Raw genomic sequence first — 12,575 nt, 5'->3', positions numbered from 1 at the left:
TACAACTTCACCAGTCTTTGTAGCATCTGCAAATTTACTAACCCATCCATCTACATTTTCATTCAGGTCATTTATCTACATTACAAACAGCAGTGGTTCCTTAAGTTTATTATAGCCGGGATGGTAAAGTGGACAAGCTCCCAATACGTATTAAAAGCTCCCAGTGGTACACATCTGAAACAGTCTGTGATAACCAAGGCCAGCTCCTTGCTTTCATGAGTGGGTTATCTTCTAAATTGGCAGAACCATTTCTACTGATAGAAGAAGGGACAAAGGCACCTTAAAACCAGTCACTTTGGGCAGATATGGCTCATCAGCCATAAGACCGTAAGACATAACAACAGAATTTTGTTCTGTTCATTGTTCTGGGACCATTCAGCCCATCAAATCTGATTTGCCATTCCATCATGGCTGATCCCAGATCCCACTCAACCACACACACCAGCCTTCTCACTTCTTTAATGCCCTGACCAATCAGGAAACTATCAAGTTCCGCCTTAAATATATCCACGGACTTGGCCTTCACTGCAGTCCATGGCAGAGGATTCTACAGATTCACTACTCTCTGGCTAAAAAAGATCTCCCTTATCTCTGTTCAAAAGATTGCCCCTCAATTCTCAGATTGTGCCCTCTAGTGCTGGATACACCCACCATAGGAAACATCCTCTCCACATCCACCGAATCTAGTCCTTTCAACACTTGGTAGGTTCCAATGAGATCCTCCCGCATTCCTCTAAATTCCAGTGAGTGTAGGCCCCAAACTGCCAAACACTCCTCAAATGTTAGATACATAAGATTTAGGAGCAAAAGTAGGCCATTCAGCCCATCGAGTCTGCTCTGCCATTCAATCATAGGCCGATCCATTTCAGCCAGTCATCCCCACTCCCCTGCTTTCACCCCATACCCTTTGATACCCTGGCTAATCAAGAACCTATCTATCTCTGCCTTAAATACACCCAGTGACTTGGCCTCCACAGCTGCTCGTGGCAACAAATTTCACAGATTTGCCACCATCTGACTAATGTAATTTCTCCGCATCTCAGTTCTAAAAAGACTTCCTTCATTCTTGGAATCATCTTTGTGAACATCCTCTGGACTCTCTCCAATGACAACGCATCATTTCTGAAATATGGGGCCTGACTAGTGTCTTAGTCAGATAAAGTCTCAGATATCTCCTTGCTTTTTCACATCAGACTGTTGAAGAAGTTTGGTGCCGGCTCCCAGATCTTAAGAACTTTCTACAGGGACACAATTGAGAGAATCCTGACTGGCTGCATCACTGCCTGGTACGGGAACTGTACTTCCCTCAATCGCAGGACCCTGCAGAGAATGGTCCGGACAGCCCAGTGTACCTGTAGTTGTGAACTTCCCGCTTTTCAGGATACTTACAAAGACAGGTATGCAAAAAGGGCTGAAGGATCATTGGGAATCTGAGTCACCCCAACCACAAACTGTTCCAGCTGCAACCATCTGGGAAACAGTACCGCAGCATAATAGCCAGGACTAACAGGCTCCAGGACAGCTTCTTCCACCAGGCCATCAGACTGATTAATTCACACTGATACAACTGTATTTCTATGTATTATTGACTATCCTGTTGTACATACTATTTATTATAAATTACTATAAATTGCACATTGCACATTTAGACGGAGACCCTCCCTCAGTCAATTCATTTTAATTCTATTTTATTCTCCTTGAAATAAATGCCAACATTGCATTGCATTTTCCTTCATTATCACAGACTCAACCTGTAAATCAACCTTCTGGGAATCTTGCATGAGAACTCCTAAGTAGTTCTGCACCTCTGATGTTTGAATCTTCTCCCCACTTAGATAATAGTCCACATTATTGTTCCTTTTACCAAAATGCATTGTCATACATTTTCCAACACTGTATTCCATCTAGATAGATAGATAGATAGATACTTTATTCATCCCCAAGGGGAAATTCAACATTTTTCCAGTGTCCCATACACTTATTGTAGCAAAACTAATTACATACAGTATTTAACTCAGTATAAATATGATATGCATCTAAAATCACCCTCCCAAAAAGCATTAATAAATAGCTTTTAAAAAGTTCTTAAATTCTGCCACATTTTTGCCCATTCTTCCAATTTGTCTAAGTCCTGTTTCAATCTCATTGCTTCCTCAGCACTACCTACCCTCCACCTATTTTTGTATCATCAACAAACTTTGCCTCAAAGCCATCAATTCCATTATTCAAATCATTAACAAACAATGTGAAAAGTAGCAGTGCCAACCAGAAAAGGCCCTCTTTTATTCCCTCTCGCTGCCTCCTGCCTGTCAGTCATTCCTCTATCCATGCCAGTATTTTTCCTGTCATACCACTGAATTATATCTTGTTGAGCAGCCTCATGTGTGGCACCTTATCAAGTGCCTTCTGAAAATCCAAGTAAATAACTTGCACTTCTTCTCTTTTGTCCACAGTTTGTTACTTCCTTGAAGAGCTCTAACAGATTCGTCAGGCAAGATTTCCCTTTACAGAAACCATGCTGACCTTGACTTATTTTATCATTAGTTTCCAAGTATCCCAAAACCTCTTCTTTAATAATAGACTCCACCACTTTTCCAACCACTGAGATTAGGCTAACCTGCCTACAAGTTCCTTTTCATGGAGAAGGAGAGCTCTGATCTCAAATCTCCGCTGCCTTGTGGCTATACCCACTCATGGTGAAGGCTTTGGGAGTAAACCCCAAGGTGGAAATCTGGAGCTGGGGTTCTTAAAGCAGTTCTACATTGAGTTCTGCAATGCTGCCGGTACCATTTGTGTCAGTCTCTGCCGTCCCTTTGGGCTCATCAGATACGTGGAGAGAGAGGGCTTGGTACAAGGGCAGCAGCTTGCTCTCCATATCGTACTGCCCAGGCTTGTGTATCTAGACAGCTAGGACACAACATCTATTGTCGACCCTGACCGACGGAGCCTCACTCACTCACGTGCAGCAGAGGTCCCAGCAGAGATCGCTGAGCAACTCCACTAAGGGTAAGATCAGGGGTTCCCAAACCTTTTTATGCCATGTACCAATATCAACAAGCAAGGTGTCCATGGATCCCTGGTTGGATTGATCTTAGAGTAGGTTAGACTCAGGACACTCAGGGCAGAAGGGCCTGTGAGTTGCTGCAATATTCTATGTTCTAATTCAATAATTGGATTTTCCCTGATCCAAACCAAACTGAATAATTCAGGGTTTGTCAAGATTGCATTAATTGCTTCCCAATAAAGGACTTAATCATATTTTCCTGACATACTGAATTTGTGACATTTTGGTTAAACTCAAGATTATGCTTTTTGTCTGCTTTTGACCTTTCATACTCGATCATGTAATGTAACTTCTCAGCTATAAATTTCCCCTTTGAGGCTCGGCAAAAACATGCAGCTGTTACATTTGAGTTAGATGTGCCATTACATGAAAAAGGCTTGACATACCTTTCCATTTACTTAGATTCATAAGTACAAAAATACAGATACAAAGCGATGGCGGTGAAAGGCATTCAGAAATCCCATGAAAACATAGAAAAGTTATCACTGGTATGCATATATTACTTCGAAACTGAAAACTGATGTTTTCCCAAAATTCTGTTAAGTATTTCATTTAAGTACACCGAAAATTACGTGCAATAAAAGCTTATGAGTCACTGGCCATTTATTGCATTTTTGTTACTCAGAGGCCCCATTAAAGTAGTCAAACCACATAGAAGAAAATAAACACAAGCAAAAGGTTCTGACAAAACGCAAGTCTTGCACGTTCTTTAATACAAATATACAGCTTACCTCTCGGAGCTATGGAAGAAAATGGAAGAAATTGTCTGTGTACCCCAAGCAGATCCCCTCGTTCCCAGAGTGTTTACAAATTGTTAACATTTGTTTACTAGGGAGTAGTTTTTAGCATGGAGCCAACGTTTTACATTGCCTACGCAGATTTTCCATTTAATGGATTGTCTTTGGTTATATTAAAGTTTTTAAGGAATAACAATTAGAAAGTGTGTAGTCTTCACAAAATGAACGTAAGTATTTCTTAAACAGAGTAAATTCAAATAAAAATCTGGGAATCTGATGAATGATTGACCTGTGTCTGCTCAATGTCATCCAGAAGTATGATAATTTATATGACATGCTTGTTTTATCCGCTGTGTGTGGTCAGAGCTCTCCACTCTGTTCCTCACAAAGACTGAGACTGGCTCACACCAGCTAATACAGTTTAAGGTATCCTCTTGAATTCGTTATGTGCTGTGAGTTGCCTTAAAACTTGCAAAAATATTCCAGTTTCAAGATTTAAGATTTAAGATTGTTTAATGCTATTTCCAATACCCAAGAGTAAAGAAGAATAAAATAACTGTTAATCTGGATCCAATGAAGCACAAAAAAACACAAAATAAAATAAAGAACACAGTAATAAAAAGATCAACACAATAAGGGATAACATGGTAGCATAATGGTTAGTACAACACTTTATAATTCAGGCAATTCCTGCTGCTGCCTTTAAGGAGTTTGTATGTTCTCCCCATGAATGCATGGGTTTCCTTCGAGTGCTCCAGTTTCCTCCCACAGTCAAAGATGTACAGGTTGTCAGGTTAATTGGTCATTGTAAATTGTCCCATCATTAGGCTAGGGCTAAATTGGAAATGCTAGGCGGTGTGGCTCGAAGGGCCAGAGAGGCCCACTCTGCGCTTCATCTCAATAAAAGAAATAATAAAGTAAAGAAAAATAGTTAAGATTGCTCATATACTGATTGTATGCTCTTTAAGCTACACAAGGTAAAGGAATGTTTGTACATAAGGTGACTCTGAGGAGAAATAATAAAGTAGTGGAGGTGTGGTTTTCTGTTTCTGTAATAGAGGCCAAGGTGCAGGAGGTAGTTAGGAGGAATGATGGAACAAACTTGATGGACCAAATGGCCTAATTCTGCTCCTATGTCTTATGGTGCTTTATCTGTGAAATATTAGATCAGCTTTGATCACATGTGCATCAAAACATCAAAACAGACAACTGTGGAGGCCATTTCATTAAGTATATTTAAAGTGGAGGTTGATAAGTTCTTGATTAGTCAGGGCTTCAAAGGTTACAAAGAGAAGGCAGAAGATTGAGGTTGAGAGGAGGAATAAGTCAGCCAGGGTATTTTATTCTTTAATTGAGATTCAGCACAGAATAGGCTCTTTAGCTTCTTCGAGCCACACACCCCCCAACAATCCTCAAGTAATTGTGCTAACCACAGTGGAACTGGGCTGCCCCATAGGTTGTCATGCCCTGGCTTGATAATAGTGCTGGGCAATGACCATGAGACTATAAGGCATAGGAGCAGAATTAGGTCATTTGGCCCATCGAGTCTGCTCCACCATTCTATCATGGCTGATCCATTTTTACCTCTTCTCAACCCCACTCCCCAACTTTCTCCCCGTAATCTTTGATGCCGTGGTCAATCAAGAACCTATCAAACTCTGCCTTACATACACCCAACAATTTGGCCTCCACAGCTGCCTGTGGTAATAAATTCCACAAATTCACCACCCTCTGGCCAAAGAAATGTTTCCACATCTCTGTTTTAAATGGACGCCCCTCTATCCTGAAGGCTGCGTCCTCTCGTCCTAGACTCCCCCAGCGTTTCTGCATCTACTCTGTCTAGGCTTTTCAACATTTGAAAGGTTTCAATGAGATCCCCTCACATCCTTCTAAATTCCAGTGAGTACAGATCCAGAGCCATTAAACGTTCCTCGTATGATAACCCTTTCATTTCTGGAATCATTCTTGTCAATCTCGTCTGAACCCTCTCCAATGCCAGCACATCTTTTCTTAGATGAGGAGCCCAAAACTGTTCACAGTCCTCAAGGTGAGGTCTCACCAGTGCCAGTGTCTCAGCATCACATCCCTGCTCTTGTATTGTAGACCACTTAAAATGAATGCTAACATTGCATTTGCTTTCCTCACCAGCAACTCTATCCTGCGGAACACCACTAGTCACTGGCAGCCAAGCAGAAAAGGATCTTTTTATTCTCACTCGCTGCCTTCTTCCAATCAGCCAATGCTCTAACCATGCCAATAACTTTTCTGTAATACCACAGGCTCTTAACTTGGTAAACAGCTTCATGTGTGGCACGTTGTCAAAGGCCTTCTGAAAGTTCAGACTATACAACCTCCACTGCATCCCCTTCATCTATCCTACTTGTAATCTCCTCAAAGAATTCCAACAGGTTCATCAGGCAGGATTTTCCCCTATGCGATATGCCTGGCTGTAAGGTTACAAGTAGAGATAGTGTGCATTTCTGTCGCTGCGGATGTTCCGAAATATTGAAAGTATCTCGGGTTTTGAGCTACAAATCTGCACACTGCTTGTTAATGCAAGTATCTAATCAGACAGTCATGTGACAGCAACTCAATGCATAAATGCATGCAGACACGGCCAAGAGGTTCAATTGTTGTTCAGATCAAATATCGGAATGGGGAAGAAATGTGATCTAAGTGGCTTTGACAGTGGAATGATTATTGGTGCTGGACAGGATGGTTTGAGAATCCCAGAAACTGCTGATCTCCTAGGACCTTCTCACACAACAGTCTCTAGAGTTTACAGAGAATGGTGTGAAAATCAAAAAGCATCCATGAACGGCAGTTCTGTGGCAAAAACAGCTTGTTAATGAGGGAGGTCAGAGCAGAATGGCCAGACTGGTTCAGGCTGACAGGAAGGTAACAGTAACTCAAATAACCACACATTACAGCAGTTAGTCCTGATGAAGGGTCTCGGGCCAAAACATCGTCAGCGCTTCTCCCTATAGGTGCTGCCTGGCCTGCAGTGTTCCACCAGAATTTTGTGTGTGTTGTTGTTTGAATTTCCAGCATCTGCAGATTTCCTCGTGTTTGCACATTACAGCAGTGCTGTGCAGAAGAGCATCTCTGAACGCTTAAAGCATCAAACCTTTAGTGAATGAACTACGGCTGCAGAAGACCACAAACATACATGCAGAGGCAACTTTATTAGTTACTAGAAGTAAAATTCAAAGTAAAATTTGTTATCAGAGTTCATGCATGTCACTGGGTTGAACTCTGAGATTGTTTTTTACCCCGCTGGCAGTCTCAGCGTAGTTGTGGAATAGTGACTGCAAACAGAGCATTGAAGACAACAAATATAAATAAATAGCAATAAATACCAAGAGCATGAAATAAGAGTCCTTAAAGTGAGATCATTGGTTGTGGGAGCATCTCAATAGATGAGTGTGATTATCCTCTTTTATTCAAGAGCCTGATGGTTGAGGGTTACATAATAAAGTGGCCACAGGGTGTATATGTAGCTATACTCAGTAACTTGTACATTGTGATTAATAGGATTGTTATTATATTTATATTTATTGTGTAGTTTATGCCTATTATGTTTTTTTCAAGCTGCCTCGGATCCAGAGTAACAATTTTTTGCTCCCTTTCACAATCGCGCGCTGAAGAAAGACGATAAACAATCCTGAAATCTTGAAATCTTATTGCTTGTGTTGGTTCACACACTGGTTGTTGCAGATGCTATCAAAGTGATAGATATGGATGACTACAATTCTTGAAGCATGAAGCATCACTGATCCGTCCGCTGAGGGATAATGGTTGGTGGTAGTCAGGAGGATGATCCTGTCCCCATGCCTGACTCAATACCATGACATCTCAGTAACTGAGTAATCCTAGACAGCTTCAAAAACTCTGTTGCTTGATGTTTAATATTCTATGTGCAAATCACTTGCTTTTTTGCCATTTGTGTGACTTGTCCTTGTTTGTGTGGTCATTGTTTGATGGTTTATGTGAATGTATTCTGCGGTGTTTCTTCATTTCCTGGCTGTCTGTGGGGAAAATGAATCGCAGGGATGTACGCTGCATACATACTTTGACAATAAATATACCTTGAATCTTTGAGTATCTCCTTGAGACATGATTCAGTGAGTCTAATTATGCCAGTTGGTAGGTTATGTTTCTCAGTTTGAACTCCAGTTCCCAGATGTATCTGAGGAGCATTTGCAACATTGACGTGACTGTGTGTGACCTGAGTATTTCTGAATATAGCCTTATTTGCTGCCTTTCTTTGACCATAGAACATAGAGCAAGGCAGTGCAGTCCAGGCCCTTTGGAGCCAGATACATTGCTGACCTATATCAAACTATTCCATGATCAATCTAATCTTTCCCTCCTATATAGTCCATAACATTGTATTTTTATTTCAACCTTGTCTCTTAAATGTCCCTGTTATATCAGCCTTTACCACCATCCCCAGCAGTAAATACTAAGCACCTACTGCTTTCTGACATCTCCCCTGAACTTCCCTCCATTCACCTCAAATGAATGTCATCTGGTATTGGCCATTGCTGCCCTCAGAAAAGAAGACATTGGCTGTCCAATCTATCTATGTCACTCGTCTAGCAAGTTGCCCATCGTTTTCCTTTTCTCTAAAAGAAAATCCCTAGCTCATTCATAAGACATTCCCTCCAATCAGTGTTGTTTATTTGGGGTTCATTTAGCATGTTTTCTCATGCTGTGATAAGTCACACTGGTATGGTGGCTGCTGACATTGTAAAATGCTCTGCGATGCTTCACCCTGAACAATTTCTAAAGTCGTCCAGAAGTGAGTTCGCTCAATCTAAACCTTGAGCACTGAGGAATGATTTTCTATTGAAAAAGTATTGCCTCACTACAACAGAGTACATGATTGTGAAAGAATTTGACTGATGCTCTATCTACATGTTTATTTATTTTATTTAGAGAAACAGAATGGTAGCAGGTCATACAGGTCGAACGAGCCAGTGCCCTTCAATTCAGTGATGGCTGGTGTGAGTACTGAGGCACTAAGATGTGAGATCGAGGACATTACATTGCCCATGTGGGAAGTGCTACCATTGCTGGGGACGACAGCACCCAGTTTTATCGGCTTAATCTCAATTGGCTTAATCGGCCTGAGCCTCAGAGTTTCCCTCCCACCTCCGGGTAGAAATGAGCATTATTTGTCACATGTACAGTACATCAAAACATACTGTGCAATGTGTCATTTGCATCAACGACCAATGCAGAGTCTGGCACTGATGTAGCATGCCCACACTTACGGACACTAATTGACCCGTACGTCTTTGGACTGCGGGAGGAATCCAGAGTACCTGGGAAAACCGACATAAACACAGGGAGAATGTAAAAACTGCTTACAGACAGCAGTGGAACTGAACCTGGAACGCTGGTGCTGTGACAATTATTGTGCTGCTTTTGCCAATGGATTCCTCTTAAAGTGCGATCTAAAGGCGATTGCAAGCTGTCAGCTCTTGCAGCACTCAACATGACAAATTATTCACAAAGGATTGTTGGGGATGTTTGTGAAGTAAGTGACATGTTTCTGTACTGTTTATTCTCCGAAGTATGTGAAGGATTGGAAGTGGCAGGAATAGAGGATTGTCCAAAGGGTCCTCATAACCTTTGACACTCTTACTAATCAAGAACCTATCAACCACTGATTTAAGTGCACCCAAAGACTCATCTTCCTCAGCCATCTGTGGTAATGAATTCTACAGATTCACCATCTATTGGCTAATGAAATTCCACTTCATCTCTCTTCTAACGAGACTTTCTTCTATTCTGAGGCTGTGCCCTCTAGTCCAAGAGTCACCCACATTTCGAAATATCTTCTCTACATCCACTCTATCTAAGTCATTCAATAGTCAACGTTTCAATGAGAATGTCCTTCATTCTTCCAAACTCCAGTGAATATAGGCCCAGAGCAATAAAACACATCTCATACATTAACCCCTTCAATCCCCCAATCATTCTCACAAATCTTCTCAAGACTCTCTCTGTCCTTTCTTAGATATAGGGCCTCAATGTACTTGAGTTTCTGAAAAGAGATGAGAAAAGATATGGTTTTGGGAAGGGACAAAACCTGTACTTCTACCATTTACACTTTCAAATCAAAAGAGTCTCACATTAAAAGAGGAAGGGTCTCAGCCCGAAACATCAACAGTGCTTCTCCTATAGATGCTGCCTGGCCTGCTGTGTTCCACCAGCATTTTGTGTGTGTTGTTTGAATTTCCAGCATCTGCAGATTTCCTCGTGTTAGCCAAGCATCACTGGTTTGCCGACATTATGTTCAGGCAGTGGAACTTCCAGCTGCGCCAAGGGCATCAGGGTACAATCAGTGTATGAATATTTGTCGTAAGCCTCGAATGATTATAACACTGGGTGCATTACAGGCATGCACTGGGTGTATAATTCGAACGTTGAACTTGGACGTGATGGACAAGCAGTCTGTGAGCTCAGAGGTTTGTTGGAGCGGGATTTTGCCGGTTATTTTTGCTTATTTACTTGCAAAAGCTATAAATATCAGCAGAATGTGTTATGCCGTGTGATATGGGTGATCATGGGCTTTGACTAGGATTAGCAAATTTTTTTACAGAAGTGGTTTCCCATTGGCTTCTTCTGGGCAGTGTCTTTACAAGATACTCTTCAAAGGGTGTCTGCCTGGCATCAGTGGTCACAGAATAAGGACTTAAGATTTTTACTTATTTACTTATTAATTGATTAGGATACAGTGTGGAGTAGGCCTTTCCACAAAGTATCATCCCGGTTTCTATTCTCCATGCCCCGACTGATGAAAGCTATCTTCAGCACCCTATGCATGTTCGCTAACTGAACTACTGTCTATTAAAACATTCAGATTTGGCCCAAGTGCAGAGAGAGAGAGAGAGAGAGAGAGAGACACTGGAACTGACTTTAATGAGATCTGTTGCAGAGTTTAAAAACAATAAACGCTAGGTCAACACAGCCATTAACTAAAACTCTCAAATGGAAGTCAACACCTATGGTAAACTATGTATACCTGTCTGGACACACCCCCTGCTGACTGCTCCTGTGGCTCCTCCCACAGACCCCGGTATAAAGGCGATTGAGGTCTGATCCCGGCACCTCAGTCTCCAGGATGTAGTATGGTGGTAGAACTGCTTGTTCCTTCTTCCAGTCAATATAAACCGATATCTCGCCTTTACGTCTCAGAGTGAGTTATTGATGGTGCATCAATTTTATTGACTGGAAGTTTTAAAACATGGAAAGCGTTTTACATCCAGAAAGATTGGATTTGGACCCCCAAGACCCTGAAGCAGCTCTTGCCTTTGAACTCTGGCTTGCATGCTTCCAATCATACTAGGAGGAGGTTAGTGCAACTGAACCCGCCGTTATGCACAGAATTCTCCTCTCGAGGGTCACCCCGAAAGTTTACTCACTTATCAGAGGCCTGCCGACCTATGAAGGGGCACTGGATGCCCTCAAAAGACAGTACCTGCGGCCGGTGAACACCGTCTACGCAAGACATCGCTTAGCTACGCGGCGGCAGCAGCCTGCAGAGTTGAGCGCCGAGTCTCTCCGAGCCCTACAGACACTTGTCAGGTCTTGTGACTGCAAAACGCTCACGGTGGAACAGCATACGGAGCTGCTAGTACGAGACACCTTTGTTACAGGAATTAGGTCAGTGTATGTGCGTCAGCGGCTGCTGGAAAATGCCGATCTTACCTTACACTCGTCGATCGAGACTGCCGACACACTGGAGGCTGCTCTGCACAACGCTGACACTGTCCAGCCACGCGATTCCTCGCCGGTTCAGTGGACACCTCAGACCCCACCGCTGCGGGTTCCCGTGAGCGAATTCGCCAACGCCGCAGCCAGTCGTGATTCCACAAACTCCCCGAATCTGACCACGGCTGTGGCCAGGCGAAAGCCCGAGCTGTGCTACTTTTGTGGACTCGAAAAGCACCCCGGAAAATGCTGCCCGGCCTGAGAAGCAACCTGCTCCAGCTGCGGGAAGAAGGGCCATTTCGCCAAGGTCTGTAAGTCTAAACCACGAGCAGGGTCGAGTAGCGCTGCATGTGAGACGTGGAGTCCGCCATCTTGCATGCCCGGATGTGGGCGGCCATCTTTGTCAGCGTCAACATGCCTCGCCCCCGACCCACCAGTGCTTACCGGGCACCAAGACGGCAGTTCAACTCTGGCCACCGTAACCCTCGACCAAAGCGCCCCACACCAGCTTGCAAGGTCAATGATGGACATCCTGGTGGAGGGGCACAGGACTAGCTGCCTGCTTGACATGGGCAGCACTGAGAGTTTTATTGACCTGGACACAGTGCAACGCTGTGGACTTGTGACATGGCCGGTAAGTCAGGGGGTCACCTTGGCTTCTGGGTCGCATTCCACAGACATCCGGGTGGGTTGTGTAGTGACATTGGTGGTGCAGGGCACAGAATATCGGAACTTTGCGCTACTGGTCATGCCTCAACTGTGTGCGCCTGTGCTATTGGGGCTGGACTCCCAGAGCCATCTCGAAAGTGTGACTATGGCATATGACGGGCCCCTCCCACCACTCACTGTCAGGAATCCTCAGTTTGGTGGGACTTCGCCATATACCCCACTACTGACCACACACACCGACCCGCACATCCCACCCAGCACCATGCCAACAGCTGCGCCACTGACACCACTTGCAGCCTCTCCACCCTCAAGATCCCTCCCCCACCGCTGTTCACCAACGTGACCCCCGACTGTAAACCTGTGGCAACTAAAAGCAGGAG

At 43.4% G+C, this 12,575-nt stretch overlaps 1 protein-coding gene across 2 annotated transcripts in view; it reads right to left on the bottom strand.

The window, feature by feature from the left end:
• Positions 1-3,959, bottom strand: part of LOC132385208 (collectin-10-like) — a 133,323-nt gene extending 129,364 nt beyond the window's left edge. Inside the window, exon 1 of one of the 2 annotated variants that reach the window (XM_059957170.1) lies at positions 3,796-3,959. The gene's annotated coding sequence lies outside the window, so the exon portion shown is untranslated. Of the gene's footprint in view, positions 1-3,450; positions 3,575-3,795 lie in introns of those variants that run through there. The other variant, XM_059957250.1, reaches the window with a different exon arrangement.
• Positions 3,960-12,575: the final 8,616 nt, after the last annotated feature.

This window comes from Hypanus sabinus, chromosome 1 (genome assembly GCF_030144855.1).
Source record: "Hypanus sabinus isolate sHypSab1 chromosome 1, sHypSab1.hap1, whole genome shotgun sequence".
NCBI classification, from domain to species: Eukaryota; Metazoa; Chordata; class Chondrichthyes; order Myliobatiformes; family Dasyatidae; genus Hypanus; species Hypanus sabinus.
The sequence above is the reverse complement of the archived record's forward strand: the minus strand, read 5'-3'. Positions and strand labels throughout refer to the sequence as shown.